Source organism: Egretta garzetta, unplaced genomic scaffold (genome assembly GCF_000687185.1).
Source record: "Egretta garzetta isolate BGI_Z169 unplaced genomic scaffold, ASM68718v1 scaffold313, whole genome shotgun sequence".
Taxonomy (NCBI): Eukaryota; Metazoa; Chordata; class Aves; order Pelecaniformes; family Ardeidae; genus Egretta; species Egretta garzetta.
Genome location: NW_009259063.1, coordinates 1,193,766 through 1,206,663, shown reverse-complemented (window position 1 = coordinate 1,206,663; position 12,898 = coordinate 1,193,766).

Sequence of the window (12,898 nt, the reverse complement as noted above, 5' to 3'; positions counted from 1 at the left end):
AAGCATTGATCTTCTAGGCTCTCTGGAAAAAACAAAAATTCAAATTTAAAATCCCTTCCTTCTCCTCCCTTCTATGACGTGGGCAGAGACAGAAGACATTTACAATGATGTGTAGTAAAGTCAATTTTTTCCATTGCTTTGCCAACACGTACACCTCTGTAAAATGGACAGAAAAACTCTGCCAGTGGAAAGACAGAGGATTTCTGGTCGGTGCTTTTTATCCCGGGCTATTTTACAGCAGCATGGGCATGAAACAGGCTCACTCTGATGTCATGGAACATTACAAAAGTACAGGTCAGCAAAGATCAGGCTCCTTGTCTAAACTGTCAGTCGTGACCCTGGTGCTGGAATTACTTTTTTCGGTCTCAGGCCTCCCCGTTTCCTCTCCCTTTCTGCTAAGGACGCACTGAGCAGCAGCTGAGATTCACCACCTTCTTTTGGCTCCCCTGGGACTGAGGGGATGGGGACCTCGCCAGGCTACTCAGCAGTGCCCAGCACTGTGAGGTTTTGTGGGGCTGCAGATACCCCTGCCCCCAAAACACACAGCGCTACGCTGGCAAGAGACTGCTGGAAGTGATTCAGTGCTGCTGTCTGTTGAAATTACAGGAATTTGTGTTTGGGTTGTGTCTGCTGCCTGTCACAACCACTCCAAGGATTTCCACTGGGTTTAAGAAGCACCCATCCCACACCTATTAGCCAGCAGCTGAGGTTATTGCAGCAAATTATCCACGTTGTAAAGACAGTTTTATGCGGCTACAAGTTACTCAAGATCAATGACACCTCAAGGTACCAAGAAAAAAAAGAAAACAACAAAAGGAAAAAACCTTACACCCCCAAACCAGAAAACCATCTTCACCTTTATGATGGCCATTTTAGAGGCTCCATTTTAAAAGCAGCAAGCTCAGGATTTCAGCCTGAGATACAGAGAGCGTTGAGACAACGGGTTTGCTCCAAATTCAATATAACTAATATTTACCAGAGGAGGAAAAACATTCAGAATATAGAGCAGATCAAGAAAAAGGATTGAGCAAAATTGAAAACACCTGCGAGGTGGGGTGCATATGGAAGATGTGCTGACTAGTAAGGAGTAGACAGAAAGAAAAAGGGGCTTGGATTACAGCTGGAGTAAAGAGCTGTCTACTGCCATGAGCTGGCATCCGAGACTGTGAAACCTGCTACAGCCATGTTCCAAAGAAAACTGCATTAGCCAGGGCTGGGCTTAGTCTTGACAGCTTTGCTGAGAAGGGCACGGGAACTTTACTAGGGACAGAGTCCGGTGCTTTCCCATTTCATCTCAGGCTTTCCCAGTTTTCAACCTACACCTCGTGGTAAAGAGCAAGTTCAGGTGTGAACAGGCATTTGGGAAAGTGTTGATAGTTGTCCTGCTCAGGCTTCCTTTAGCCTGAAGTAAAAGCAGGGCAGAGACATGATCGCACTGAGCAGACTGTGAATAACATATTGAAAAAAGAAAAGGGAAAAAAAAAGAAAAAAAAAGATTTATCTAAACTACAAGGGGGGAGGCAGCGAGCTAACTTAATGAGCTGGGGCTTTTTTCCTCTAAATTTTGCATAAGAATCAGTTACTGGAGAAACTAATGAGATATGGAAAATTCAGGAGGAACAGCTGAAAAGATCCAGTTTTACAGCCTCTCTTCCATAGTATTTTTTCTTAAAATAAAATTTGCTTGAATATTAAATATTAGATATAACAAGTTATTGAAAAAACCGACGTGTTAAACATTTGCAAAAAGCTCTGTAATGGTGTCCTTCCAGAGGCGCACCCCAGGGCCAGTGGGGATCTGGCTCTGACAACTCTGACGCTTCCAGAGAGGGTAGGGGCAGGCAGCAGTAACTCACGCAGGGTACCTTTCAATGTTACTCACTTTTTCTAAGTAAGAATCTCAAGAAGAAAACTTAGCTCCATTCCTCCTTTACTGCTCCTTATAGGGTTTCTCCCTCTACCCCCAAATATGGTCCCCCAGAACATTTAGGTCCTGATCCTAGCTGCCCATATGTGTAATCGAGTCCCCTGACAGTCAATAAAGGCATGAAACAATAAATAGATTATTAGGCCTAAGCGTTTTCCTGATCCTGTTCTACCCTGGCTCTTGCTGCATTAATCCATGTGCAAATGGCCTTAAAGCATGGGTGATTAAGACTGCCTGAAAACAGACATACTACTTCTGTACTTCACAGCAGTCGAGCATCTGAAGATGCAGCGTATCCTCTCACATTAACTGAGGCTCCTACTAATCAGATGCCCAATGGAGCAGTACTATTGGAAATGCCACTTGATTAGTCTGTGACTCAAGGAGAAGAGCCTTATTTATTATTAAAGCAAAATTTCTCATTAAACTGTATTTTTCAGTAAACCTGGGACAAGCTGATCTCCACGGCTTTTTAGCTTGTTCTGTTACAGTCTTAAGCAGCACACCAAATACAGTGTTTCCTAAAGCTGGCTGGAAAGAGAGTGCAGAGCCTTTTTAACTCCTTCTCATTTTAACTAGTGTAATGAAGATGATATAGACATTAAGGGGAAAAGTGAACTAATATTTCCCCCCTTCCCCAAATTCTTACAAAACTTCACTGTGGGGGCAGTTCAGCTTCCTTTTGGAGCTCTCTTGGAGACCTTCTTAGAACAGATACCAATATTCAAGATTTGGAAAGAGAGAGGTCACATAATGCAATGACTTCAGATAAACAGATCTGCAGAGTTACTGAGACATCAGCATGTTTGTCACTGTTTCACAGGAGCTTAAAGCACATAAACAAAATCAATTCCGAGTCCAGAAGCCCAAATAAATAAATCAGTTACCTACACAGATGAGAGAGACGGAAGCAGTTTTCCCCCAAGCCACTCAGATTTACATCAACAGAACACAGTAACCTACTGTTTCCAACCACTTTAGAATTGTTAAAGGCAAAACATAAATTGACCGTGTTACATCGTAACGTAGTCTTAATAAATACAACCAGCATCAGTATCACAGTCCTATCCTACCTACCACTGGTCCAGCCTACCACTTTGAATTTATTATCGAGCAGAGAAACAAAATGTGAAGGTGTTTGTTTGTCTTTGAAGTTAATTGGCAAGTCAGTATTCACCAGCAGGTAAGTCAGTACAAGAACACTTCTACGCATGGTCCTAGTCCATGGTGTTCTGGCAAACTTTCCGCAGAAATCAGTAAGAGTTGTGTCTGTGTAAGAAAGAGTTCAGCCAGGTACTGCGAGAATTACGGGAGTAAAACACCTATTCTATTAGAAATAAATGAGCTCGTTTACACCTTAATTCTGTGGATCAAGCCACTCTCGACACGGCAGTTTGCTAGAGTTACTGCAGATGCACAGAAGTTATCATTTCCTTCATAAAATCACATTGCAACAAAAATCTCATCAGAGAAACCAGAGAACCAACAAGCATATTAGAGAAACTGCCTCTCTGGGAGGTCCCTCCAAGATCTTCATGAACAGAGTCTCTTCCTATCTTGCAGCATGCCGTTGCGTAGCTAAATACCACAAGAAGTCTCATTAGTCAGAATGGAAATAAGTACAGAAAATATTGTACTTTTCATTGACCCTTTGAAATGATTAACACCATACAGATGGAAATCACGCCAAAGTATTTAAAGCCGTAAATAATCTAACTGAACAAGCTCAAATAAATGCATTACAACAACTACAGAAAGTACTGATTCTCCTCTCTCTTATTTAGGGCTTCATTTCTATGGATCTTGTAGTCCTTAAACTAAGAACCTGTCATTCCTGACTAGATGAGAGGATGGAAAGGCAAACTCCACTGTGTAGGCACTGCAGCGCACCAAAATACCATTTCAGATTTTTTTCTCTCTTAGCAGAGACTGCAATCAGGGCTGGGTCAAAGTCTGCTTAGGGGATGAGGACACTGGTTTTATTGCAGGCCTTTAAGATTCACTGTGATCTTAATATTGCTCATGAGAAATTCAGGTAATATTTGGCAAATAACTATAGCTCAATAAAACAACCCAAACCCCTCAAATATTGAAAGACCTTGGAATGTAGTCTTTACAAGTTACGATTTCTACAGCGATAGTCACGTGTTTATGGTGTGCTAGTAGCATTCATGACAAAAAGAGAGACAGAGTCCTCATTTTAAGTTTCTGCTCTTAGGTATGGAAGGAACATTAACCCAGGGCTTTCATTCCTGAGGAGACAGACCTAATCATCAAGTTGAAAGCTATTCTGAGGTAGATTTTCTTTCTCTATTTCTACCTGGGCTTGTTTCACTTTATACAGATCTATCATGGAAGCCAAAATCAGAAAACTTCCAAGTCCCTCTCACTCTCTTTCCGGCCCTATGACCATTAGCATTATTGTTTTCATGATGGAAGAGCTCCAGGATAATAGAGCATCCCAGGAGAACCTATAGCTCTGTAGTGAGAGCATTCCCAAAAAGGGTGAGAGAGAGTTTCACACCAAGTGAAGAGCTGAGCTGAGGCCAAGCACAATCCAGACCAGGTCCCTGGGATCTCCGCTGGTGGGATGCAACAAGCACTGTTTCCTTCTTTCTTCTCTCCCCTACCCATCTGTAACTTCAATCCTTTGGTTTTCTTTAGACAACCTCAAGACGAAGTGGCTTTCCTTAGGGCTGAGTTTATTTGTTACATGTGCAAGTGTTTTCTGTAAAATGTTTTCTCCCAAGTTTCCCAGAAAAAAACCAGAGCTAACTCCTCTCCCATGCCCCTCCTCCCTGCCAACCGAAAAGAAGCAGAGAGGGCTAAACCAGCATTATCCACTGATTCGGCATTCATTATACGTTGAAAAATGTGATGGCAGTCAGATAATTTTCAAGAAGCAGTGAATGGTAAAAAAGCAGCAGCTTGTAAAATATTTTCCTAGTTTCAAAATCTTATGTGTAAACAGAGAGTATGGATTTAGCAGTTCTACTCACACAAACCTTACAAGTACGCTATTGTCAAAGGAAATCATCACCTCAAGTAAATATTTTTAAAATTATTTTATAGACTCTGGCTTAGAGCTGGGGCACCTCAAGAAGGATACCTCGCAACCGCAGGCGTATGCACGAGTACCACTGCTATCTTCTCTAGCCACGCACCGAAACATGCCTTGTAGCAGAGAGGGAAAAGGAAGCCTGTAGCCTACCGAGCGAGGAAAGAGTCGAGACGATTTTGCTCATTCGCAGCCCCCCCTCCACTTATCATCATGCAGGAGGAGGAGGGCGATCTATTGATACTGGGTGTAAAGGCAGCCGCTCTTCTGATCCAGTATTGCTTTTGTTAACAGCAGCGAGCTGGTGAAAGAGAACAAACGGTCTCCCCTACGTGCATTGTTAGGGTAGGAGACAAAAGAATACCTGTTTTGAATCACTGAGGACTATTACTATAACAAAGTACAAGATAACATTTCGCCAGAGGATACAAGAGATTCTGAGAGGAGCAACAATGAAACCAGGCAACCTTTCTGTCATCTTATCAAACTGCTTGGGGTACTTACTGAACAGTGGGGGGAAATAATAGCAAATGGAGAGCAAAACACAGCTAATCTTTACACAAAGGCTTTTTGATAAATAATAAAATAGAGCTAAGACTGGCGTGCTGGCCTTTGCCAACTCACGTTGCTTAGAAGTCAGGATATAAGACAGGCCTAAACAATTTTAAGATAAACAAATACATACGCAACAGGGAAATGTTGCATGAATGAATTTCCTCATTCTCCTGTTTTAAGCAATTCAAGAAGCAATCAAAGCATTCTGAGGTTTCATATGCTTTTACATACTTTTTTTGACACGTTGCTTTACAGAAGCTTCATAACAGCCCACTATCAGTAGCTTTGGTGTCACTGTATGGTATGTAAATGGAATAGGCAGATCTTTGACATAAAAATAATAATCTCTGGTAAAATTACAGTACTACAGTGTATCATAGCATCAAGAACTGTGGAAATATTAATACATGGATCTTTGACAATACAATGTAAGATGTCACTTTGAGCAGTTATTATGCTAATAACGGATACTTATTATAAAACAACATGAAAGAGGTAAGCTATGTGGGTGTAGAAAGGGATATTTAGTATTCAGAAAATGTATTAAAAAAGAAGAAAAAGCAAGTGCTTCACACAGCATCTAATCCCACATTAGGCAGATGAGGAGTTCCCTGGCAGATGGGTGTCAGGGTACCCTGGGACTTGGATGAAGCAGCACATTATCTCTCAAGGGAGCACACATGCCAATATAACTTACAGCATCCTTCGAGCTTCTTTTCTGTTATGCAGTGGGCCAAACTGGGACTGAAATCATGAAGGCAGGGGAAAAATGGCACTAGAGCTTTGAGGATTAAGTAGAAAAACTGCTCATCAAGTCTACCAGGGTTTCCAGAGAACATATTCTCTCCATGCTCACTGACTTTAAAATAAAATACAAAAAAAAAAAATAAATCTGATACCAAAGAAAGAAAGTAACATACCACAATGAGGAAAAGGTTTCATACCAAACTCCCTATACAAAGCAAGCAAACAAGCCGGCATCATGACTGGTTCCATTTAAGCTATAAGAAAGCGTCCATTTACATTATGCAAAAAAAAAAAAAAAAATCTAAGACTATGAAATGTTGCATGTAAAGCCAAAGGAAATATTTACAAAGGGCTTGTAATATAAGGAGGAATCCAAGGAAAGAGAGTCTCTGTTGGTCTGATGGCTAAAGAGTAAATTTCTCTAGAGTTTGCCTACTTGGGGAAGGAGCAAGTTACAGCTATTCTACATTAGCTCTCAGCTGGGCCCTCTTACTCTGCACTAAGGCTCCCTTTTCCCACCTAATCCGAACTACAGAGGTGCTCTGAGGGCAGAATCACCCAATTGGCACAGTGCTACTACACTCTAAATTCAAGTCCTAGTTGTGTTTTACAAAAACTCCTTCCATATACCAAGCCACACACAGTGTGTTCATGGGCAACTGAAACCATTCTCACCCTTACAAACAGACCCTTCAGCCCCGAAACACATGTGCCACGTTTGTGAAGACAGAGCATAAGATGCAACACTTCAGACAACAGCCATAAATAAAATTCTTACATGCACAAACGTAATCCATTTCAAACAGGAATGTTGGTACTTATGCTGTAGCGGTTGGAAATACCTGTCTTTCAACATTAAGCCTTGCGAGAATAATGCTTAGCTGCAATCTAAACCTTAGTGATTGCAGAAGAACAACCAGAAGCAGCTGTGTGATTACTTATCACAGCTCCCAGTCTGGGAGAGTGAAACCTGCCACAGTGTGCATGCACGTCGAAGGAATAATGCAGGCCCCTTAGCTCAAACAAATAATGCCGGGAATCGTTTGAGTTTTGCTTACAGTGGGCAAGGAATTCCTCATGCATACTTCTATGCATTTCCAGGACAATTGCACTGACCGTGGACTAGGTCATAGACCCCTCTTTTAATGGCAATTTTCTGGGTCAACTTTATTCAACTACCCACTCACCTACCTCCTATCCTTCCCTCCCATTTCAGATTCCTACAACTTTTTCAGGGTGGATGCAGGCTCCTTTATAACTTTGTAGCCTCTTACAGGGTTTTAGTTACCTTGTGTGGTAGGGAGAAGGCAATGGCCACCTGCAAAAGCTATCAACAGAAACACAAGAGTCTGCAAACTACATCGAAATTTACTGCTTTAGTAGCACACACCACCAGCAGGCAGCTGTGACCAGCCACTGGTGCCTTCAAATTCCCGAAGCCCCACAATCTACAACTCCTGGGGCGCGCCCATTGCAGAAGGAAAGCTTGTCTTTTGATTCTAAATTTGACTACTGCCCAACATACTAAGAACAAGATTTTGAGACCGGCAGTTTCTTCCCATAGAAAACACTACTGCAGTTGTCATGAGGTAGACCTGGAGCAGGCTGGGAACATGACGAGAACAGAGGGCATATGTGAGAGAGCACTAAGAGTTTTCCGCTACACCCGCCCTTAGAGATGTGCAGACTTAGCCAAAAAAAAGGCTTAGGCACATGCCTGCTAACTCTCATGATCAATTTCCTACTTTTACAGTATCTAGGTTTTTTTTCCCTAAACCTTCAGTTTTAATAACCAAGGTATTCTGTTACACTTGCAAATTTCCCTTAAAGAAAGGTGGTGGGCAGAGCATAAGAAAAAGCTTGAAAAGAAGGTGCCTCCAGAAGCTAAAAAGCAGAAGTCATTCATAAATCATTCATCAGTCCTAAGCCGTACTCATCATCGGGATCCTGATTCATTATTTGAACTGCGAAGTCTAGCAGAACTGCTGAATTTCCCTTCCTGACAGGTGAACATAACTCATTTTACTCTGCATGCTAGGGAGCCCTGGAAGTTTTCTTGGCATTTTAAGATAAACTGTCCCGTCAGGCTCTAACAGTCTCCTCTTCCCTTCTAATACCAAAGCCTCAATTAGACCATGATTAAAGAGGCTGTACTTACAGATATTGGCGGAAGGTACAGGTTCTCAGTTTTATTACAGGTCAGGAATTTGTTTCTCTGTGTACTCTATACTTCAGAGTTTAAATTGGGAATAGAGTTTACTAACGGGCAAGTCAGATTTGCTGAACAACAGGATTCGGTCTTGATTATCAATTAAACAGGCATAAAAACATCTAAACAGATGGTTTCTGCCAGTCAACAGAAGTCTTAAGGGGAAGAGAACTCACATCCTTTCACAGAAATATCTTAACACAAAACTAAAACAATCCAACAGAAAATGTGCCTCACATGATGCTTTAAACTCATCTTTGCTTAAAAAAAAAGGTGAAAGGAAAGCCTATATACTGCAAAATATTGGGTAAGCAATAGACTTCTGCACCTCTAGTTTCTTTGTGAATTTGTTTCGTACAGTTCGGGGCGCTGATCAGTTTCTAGAAAAATATGATGCAAAATTATCAACTGTTGTTGCTGCTTGGGAGTGCCAGATTAAGGATCTCAATCCCACTGCATTAAGTGTGTCTACACACCCACAAAAACAGCTTCAGCTCCACAAAGACTACCAAAAGTAAAGGCGCAGAAGCCAGGCGTTGGAGTTCTCACCCCATTTTCACTGAGGCTCAGCTCTGGTTATTCCCCTTTACTTTTGACCAGTTTCCCTCTGCCTTTCTGACAGTTCAGCTTCTGCACAGGTTCAAACAGATACCTATTTTTTAATTGCCAAAGAAAACGTTGCTTTCTCCTGTACAGTTCATCACGTGGTTTCCTCACAAAGATGACACTGTCCTATCGTGTTTAATGGGCAACATTCAGTTTTGGATCAGTAACAAGTTGAGAGTCTGGTAACGCGCACTCTCCTAATTTAGAAATGGAGCTTTATAGCACTGAAACACTGCAAGAAGCTCCACTGCTTGCCCTTCCATTAATTTGGTTACTTACTGTGTTGGATTCTCATCAGCAATTCTTAATTGATGTACTATGAGCCTTGCCATCAAATACTCTCTACGGATCTAGTTGGCAACGACGGTTAGTTTCTAAATTTTGGTAAGCTACTGACTATTTAGTTTGTGATTACTTCAGAGGAAAGATCTTCTTACGGTTTGGAAAGCCCCAATAAATAGTGGGCACCGCTACAGATAAATACTATACTATAATAAGGATTCTTACGATGGTAATGTACGATGCACAACCATTTTCCAGATGCTGCAGAACTAATTGTGCTGCCAACTGCAAGAGCCAAATACAAAACAGATCTCATCAGTGAGAAATGCTTCAGTCCTACAAACCCTTGTTCACATTAGCATAGTCTTCATGAAGTTAATGAAACGCAGCCTGCCCCTAACACAGCCGTAAAACCAAAGTAGCTCCCATACAGGTGACTCAAATTAAACCGAGTCAGAAGGGGCATAAAGGAGAGCCAGCACTAAGAACATTTTCCACCAGAGCAAAAAGCGATCTCCTAACACCGTGGTGTGAGACCACTGGAAGGAGAACCGCCCGACCCAGGAAAACAACACAGTGGCACAACTGCGTTACTGGAGCTACATCACCGCACAAACATCCTTTACACCCACAGGTCTTGCAGCAGAACTGGCCTCGTTGGTTTGTCCGTAGGGTAAAATACTTCTCCATGTAAAGAACCGTGTTCCCAGACGAATTTTAAAGGATTGGATAATTAGGGTGTATGGGCTTTAAGACCAGAAAGGATGACTAGAACATCAAGTTCGTCTCTTGAAACAAAAGCCAAAGAACTTCACCCCGATAGACAATACAAACAAAACCACCAAGAGGCAGACTTACATCACACCCTTTCCTAGTCATCACTTAACTGATCTTTAGATTTTCAGTCTTTTTAATCCTCCCTCATAAATCAATACCTCTAGCTCCCAATTATTTTAGTTGCAGGCTCTCTGAGCTGTATCGTGTAAAGAAAATTAATGACCTTTAAAATAGAAAGTTTACTTACACAGACATTAATTGCTATTGTAGCACAGATGAACTGTTAAGCAGGCCCGTGAAATCTTTTACTCAAGCACCTAATTCCGGAGAAGGTAATACTTTACTTAAATCCTTGGATAACAAAAGGTCAAACGCAATGAAGTTCCTGTCGGAGAAACAACCTACTCAGGTCTATTTGCCAACTACTGCAAACAAGTTAACCATATACATCATTAAGATCTGTACCCCATTATGATCATATGGCATAAACCTGGCTGCAACTACAGCGCCTTAGGTGGAAGATGTCATTATAAGTAGAGAATCACTGCTCTGGACAAGTTTTATAAATGATTCTCATTGATTATCATTTCCAATTAGAGGAAATAAAAGCATAACATGGCCACTTTGATGTTGGAAGTGACCTTTCACCTGGACTCTTTCTTTCCCTAACAGATGAGGGTTAAATTCACTGTGACGGCCCCTAACCACATTTGGTATGGCCTGTGATTTGATGGCACCGGTACCGCATCAGCAGCAGGCTGAGTTGGTAAAACCATTACATGCAGTGTTTGTATCAGAAGTATGCTTATTAGTATCCTAGGGAGTTGGAAAATGTAGGCATTTTCCAATTACCTACTTTACATTTCAGCAGCTAAAAAATGACACATAGCTATACTATTACCTACAAAGGGATTTTTCACAGGAACGCATGTTTTTGTCTTTTTTTTTTCCCCCTGCTTAATGTTCTCAACTTTATTAAATAATTTCACCCCCAAAATATTAGTGTTCCCAATAACAACCCCTAACCACCAGTAAGCAAACCATAGGTAACATCCTCCTCCCCAAACAAAGAAAATATTGTCTTCCTAACATAGTACTGCCTCTTTCAGTTAGCACAACCATGTGAAATTAAATATAAAAGCTCTAGTGAGTGATTTTTTTATTAATTCTGTGTAACACATTTTGCAAAAGCGTCAAAAAGAAATATAGTTCAGTCGCTGAATACAGAATGGAAATTATTTACTTTACAATCCAAACTTCTCTATTTACATAAAAATAACCTTGCTACAGCAGAAATTTTAGGCTAACACACAAAATTAATGGAGTCCAATTGCATATTATTCTAAATGGGTTATTTTATAGCCATCGTAACATTAGATCTAAATACAAGACATACACTCACACTTGCAGTATATTTTATTGCATGTATAATATTTCAAAAAAGTGCAAGATGTATGCATCAGAAAGGGGCTTTCTAAAACTACCACCCCCTCTAAAAGCTGTATGTAAATACATGCACAAAAGTCTTATTTCAGTATTAACATTACTTATCTCAGAATTACAGTTGATATTCCCATAAGAAAGACTGACAAAAACTTCCTGGCTGCAGAATGAGCCATGCATCACCTTTGTTTTATTCCTTTGCTGACATATTTTTAGCAATCCTTTTACTGGCACGATTTTGTTTTATATTGGTTTTACCAGCGTCCCAGCACCCGTCACTGTTTGTTACGCATGCCTCTCTATAGTCCGTCCACAAAGGAAATGAATCATTACAGCTTTTAGTTACAGGGCCTGACTTTTTAATGCAGGCTGGAAGGCTCACGCCCCATCCTCAGCATCGCCCAGCACAGGGGCCCATCCATTAGACTGTGCTATTAGCCAGGAGTCCTCTGGAGAGCTTTACTTCCACCGGGAAGAGCCATAAACATGAGCTGCAGAGAACGCCAGCTGGGAAGAGAAATGCATTGCCATATCTCTTTAAAGGAAGAAGTTGCTCCCCGGTGCAGCTGGCAAGCTGCTCTCAGGCTCCCCTTTGGAGCCAGCCAGAAGACAGCCGTTCATGTTCACCAGGAATTACTTTCTATTTGCTTTCATTTTCCTTCAGATTGAAGCAATATTTTAACAAACAGAATACAATTTTAAAAGCTGCTGCCGCCATATAGCTGAGACAGTCTGCAGGCTGCCATTTTGGGAGGGAGGTTGGCCCCCCCACCACTTCTCTGGGGCTGAGGAAAACGGGTATTTGTGCTAGCGGTAGCCATGAGCCTGAGGAACATGTCATTTTCTCCAAGCAGCTGCTGTGCCTTCTAGGGCCAGGGCTCCAGAAGGGCCGAGCACCATCCCGCAGCCACACTGACGTGAGCTGGGAAACCAGAGCTTCCAGACCTTTGGTGCAGCTGCCTCCCCAGAGCTAGCTGAGCTTTTGCAATATCTAGGCTTTTTGCTGGGGACCTAAAAGGTAAGCACCATTTACTGCTGGGACTTCCACAGTTTTCAAAGTCTTGGCTCCACATCAGCAAGTGTGGAAGTGCAAGGGTATCAAGCTTTTCTGCAAGGAGTATCTTCAAGTTACAGGCTCCCCTTCAGCCTGCAATGAGTCCAGATGTTACTGTAAGTACCCGTCTTTGATTTACTGAAATCAGATCAAATCTGAAGTGTTTCCAGTGATGTATTTTGGAAAAATCTTTTGACCAGCTCTCCTCCCCCATCCACCCATCAACTCTACCTCCAGTTC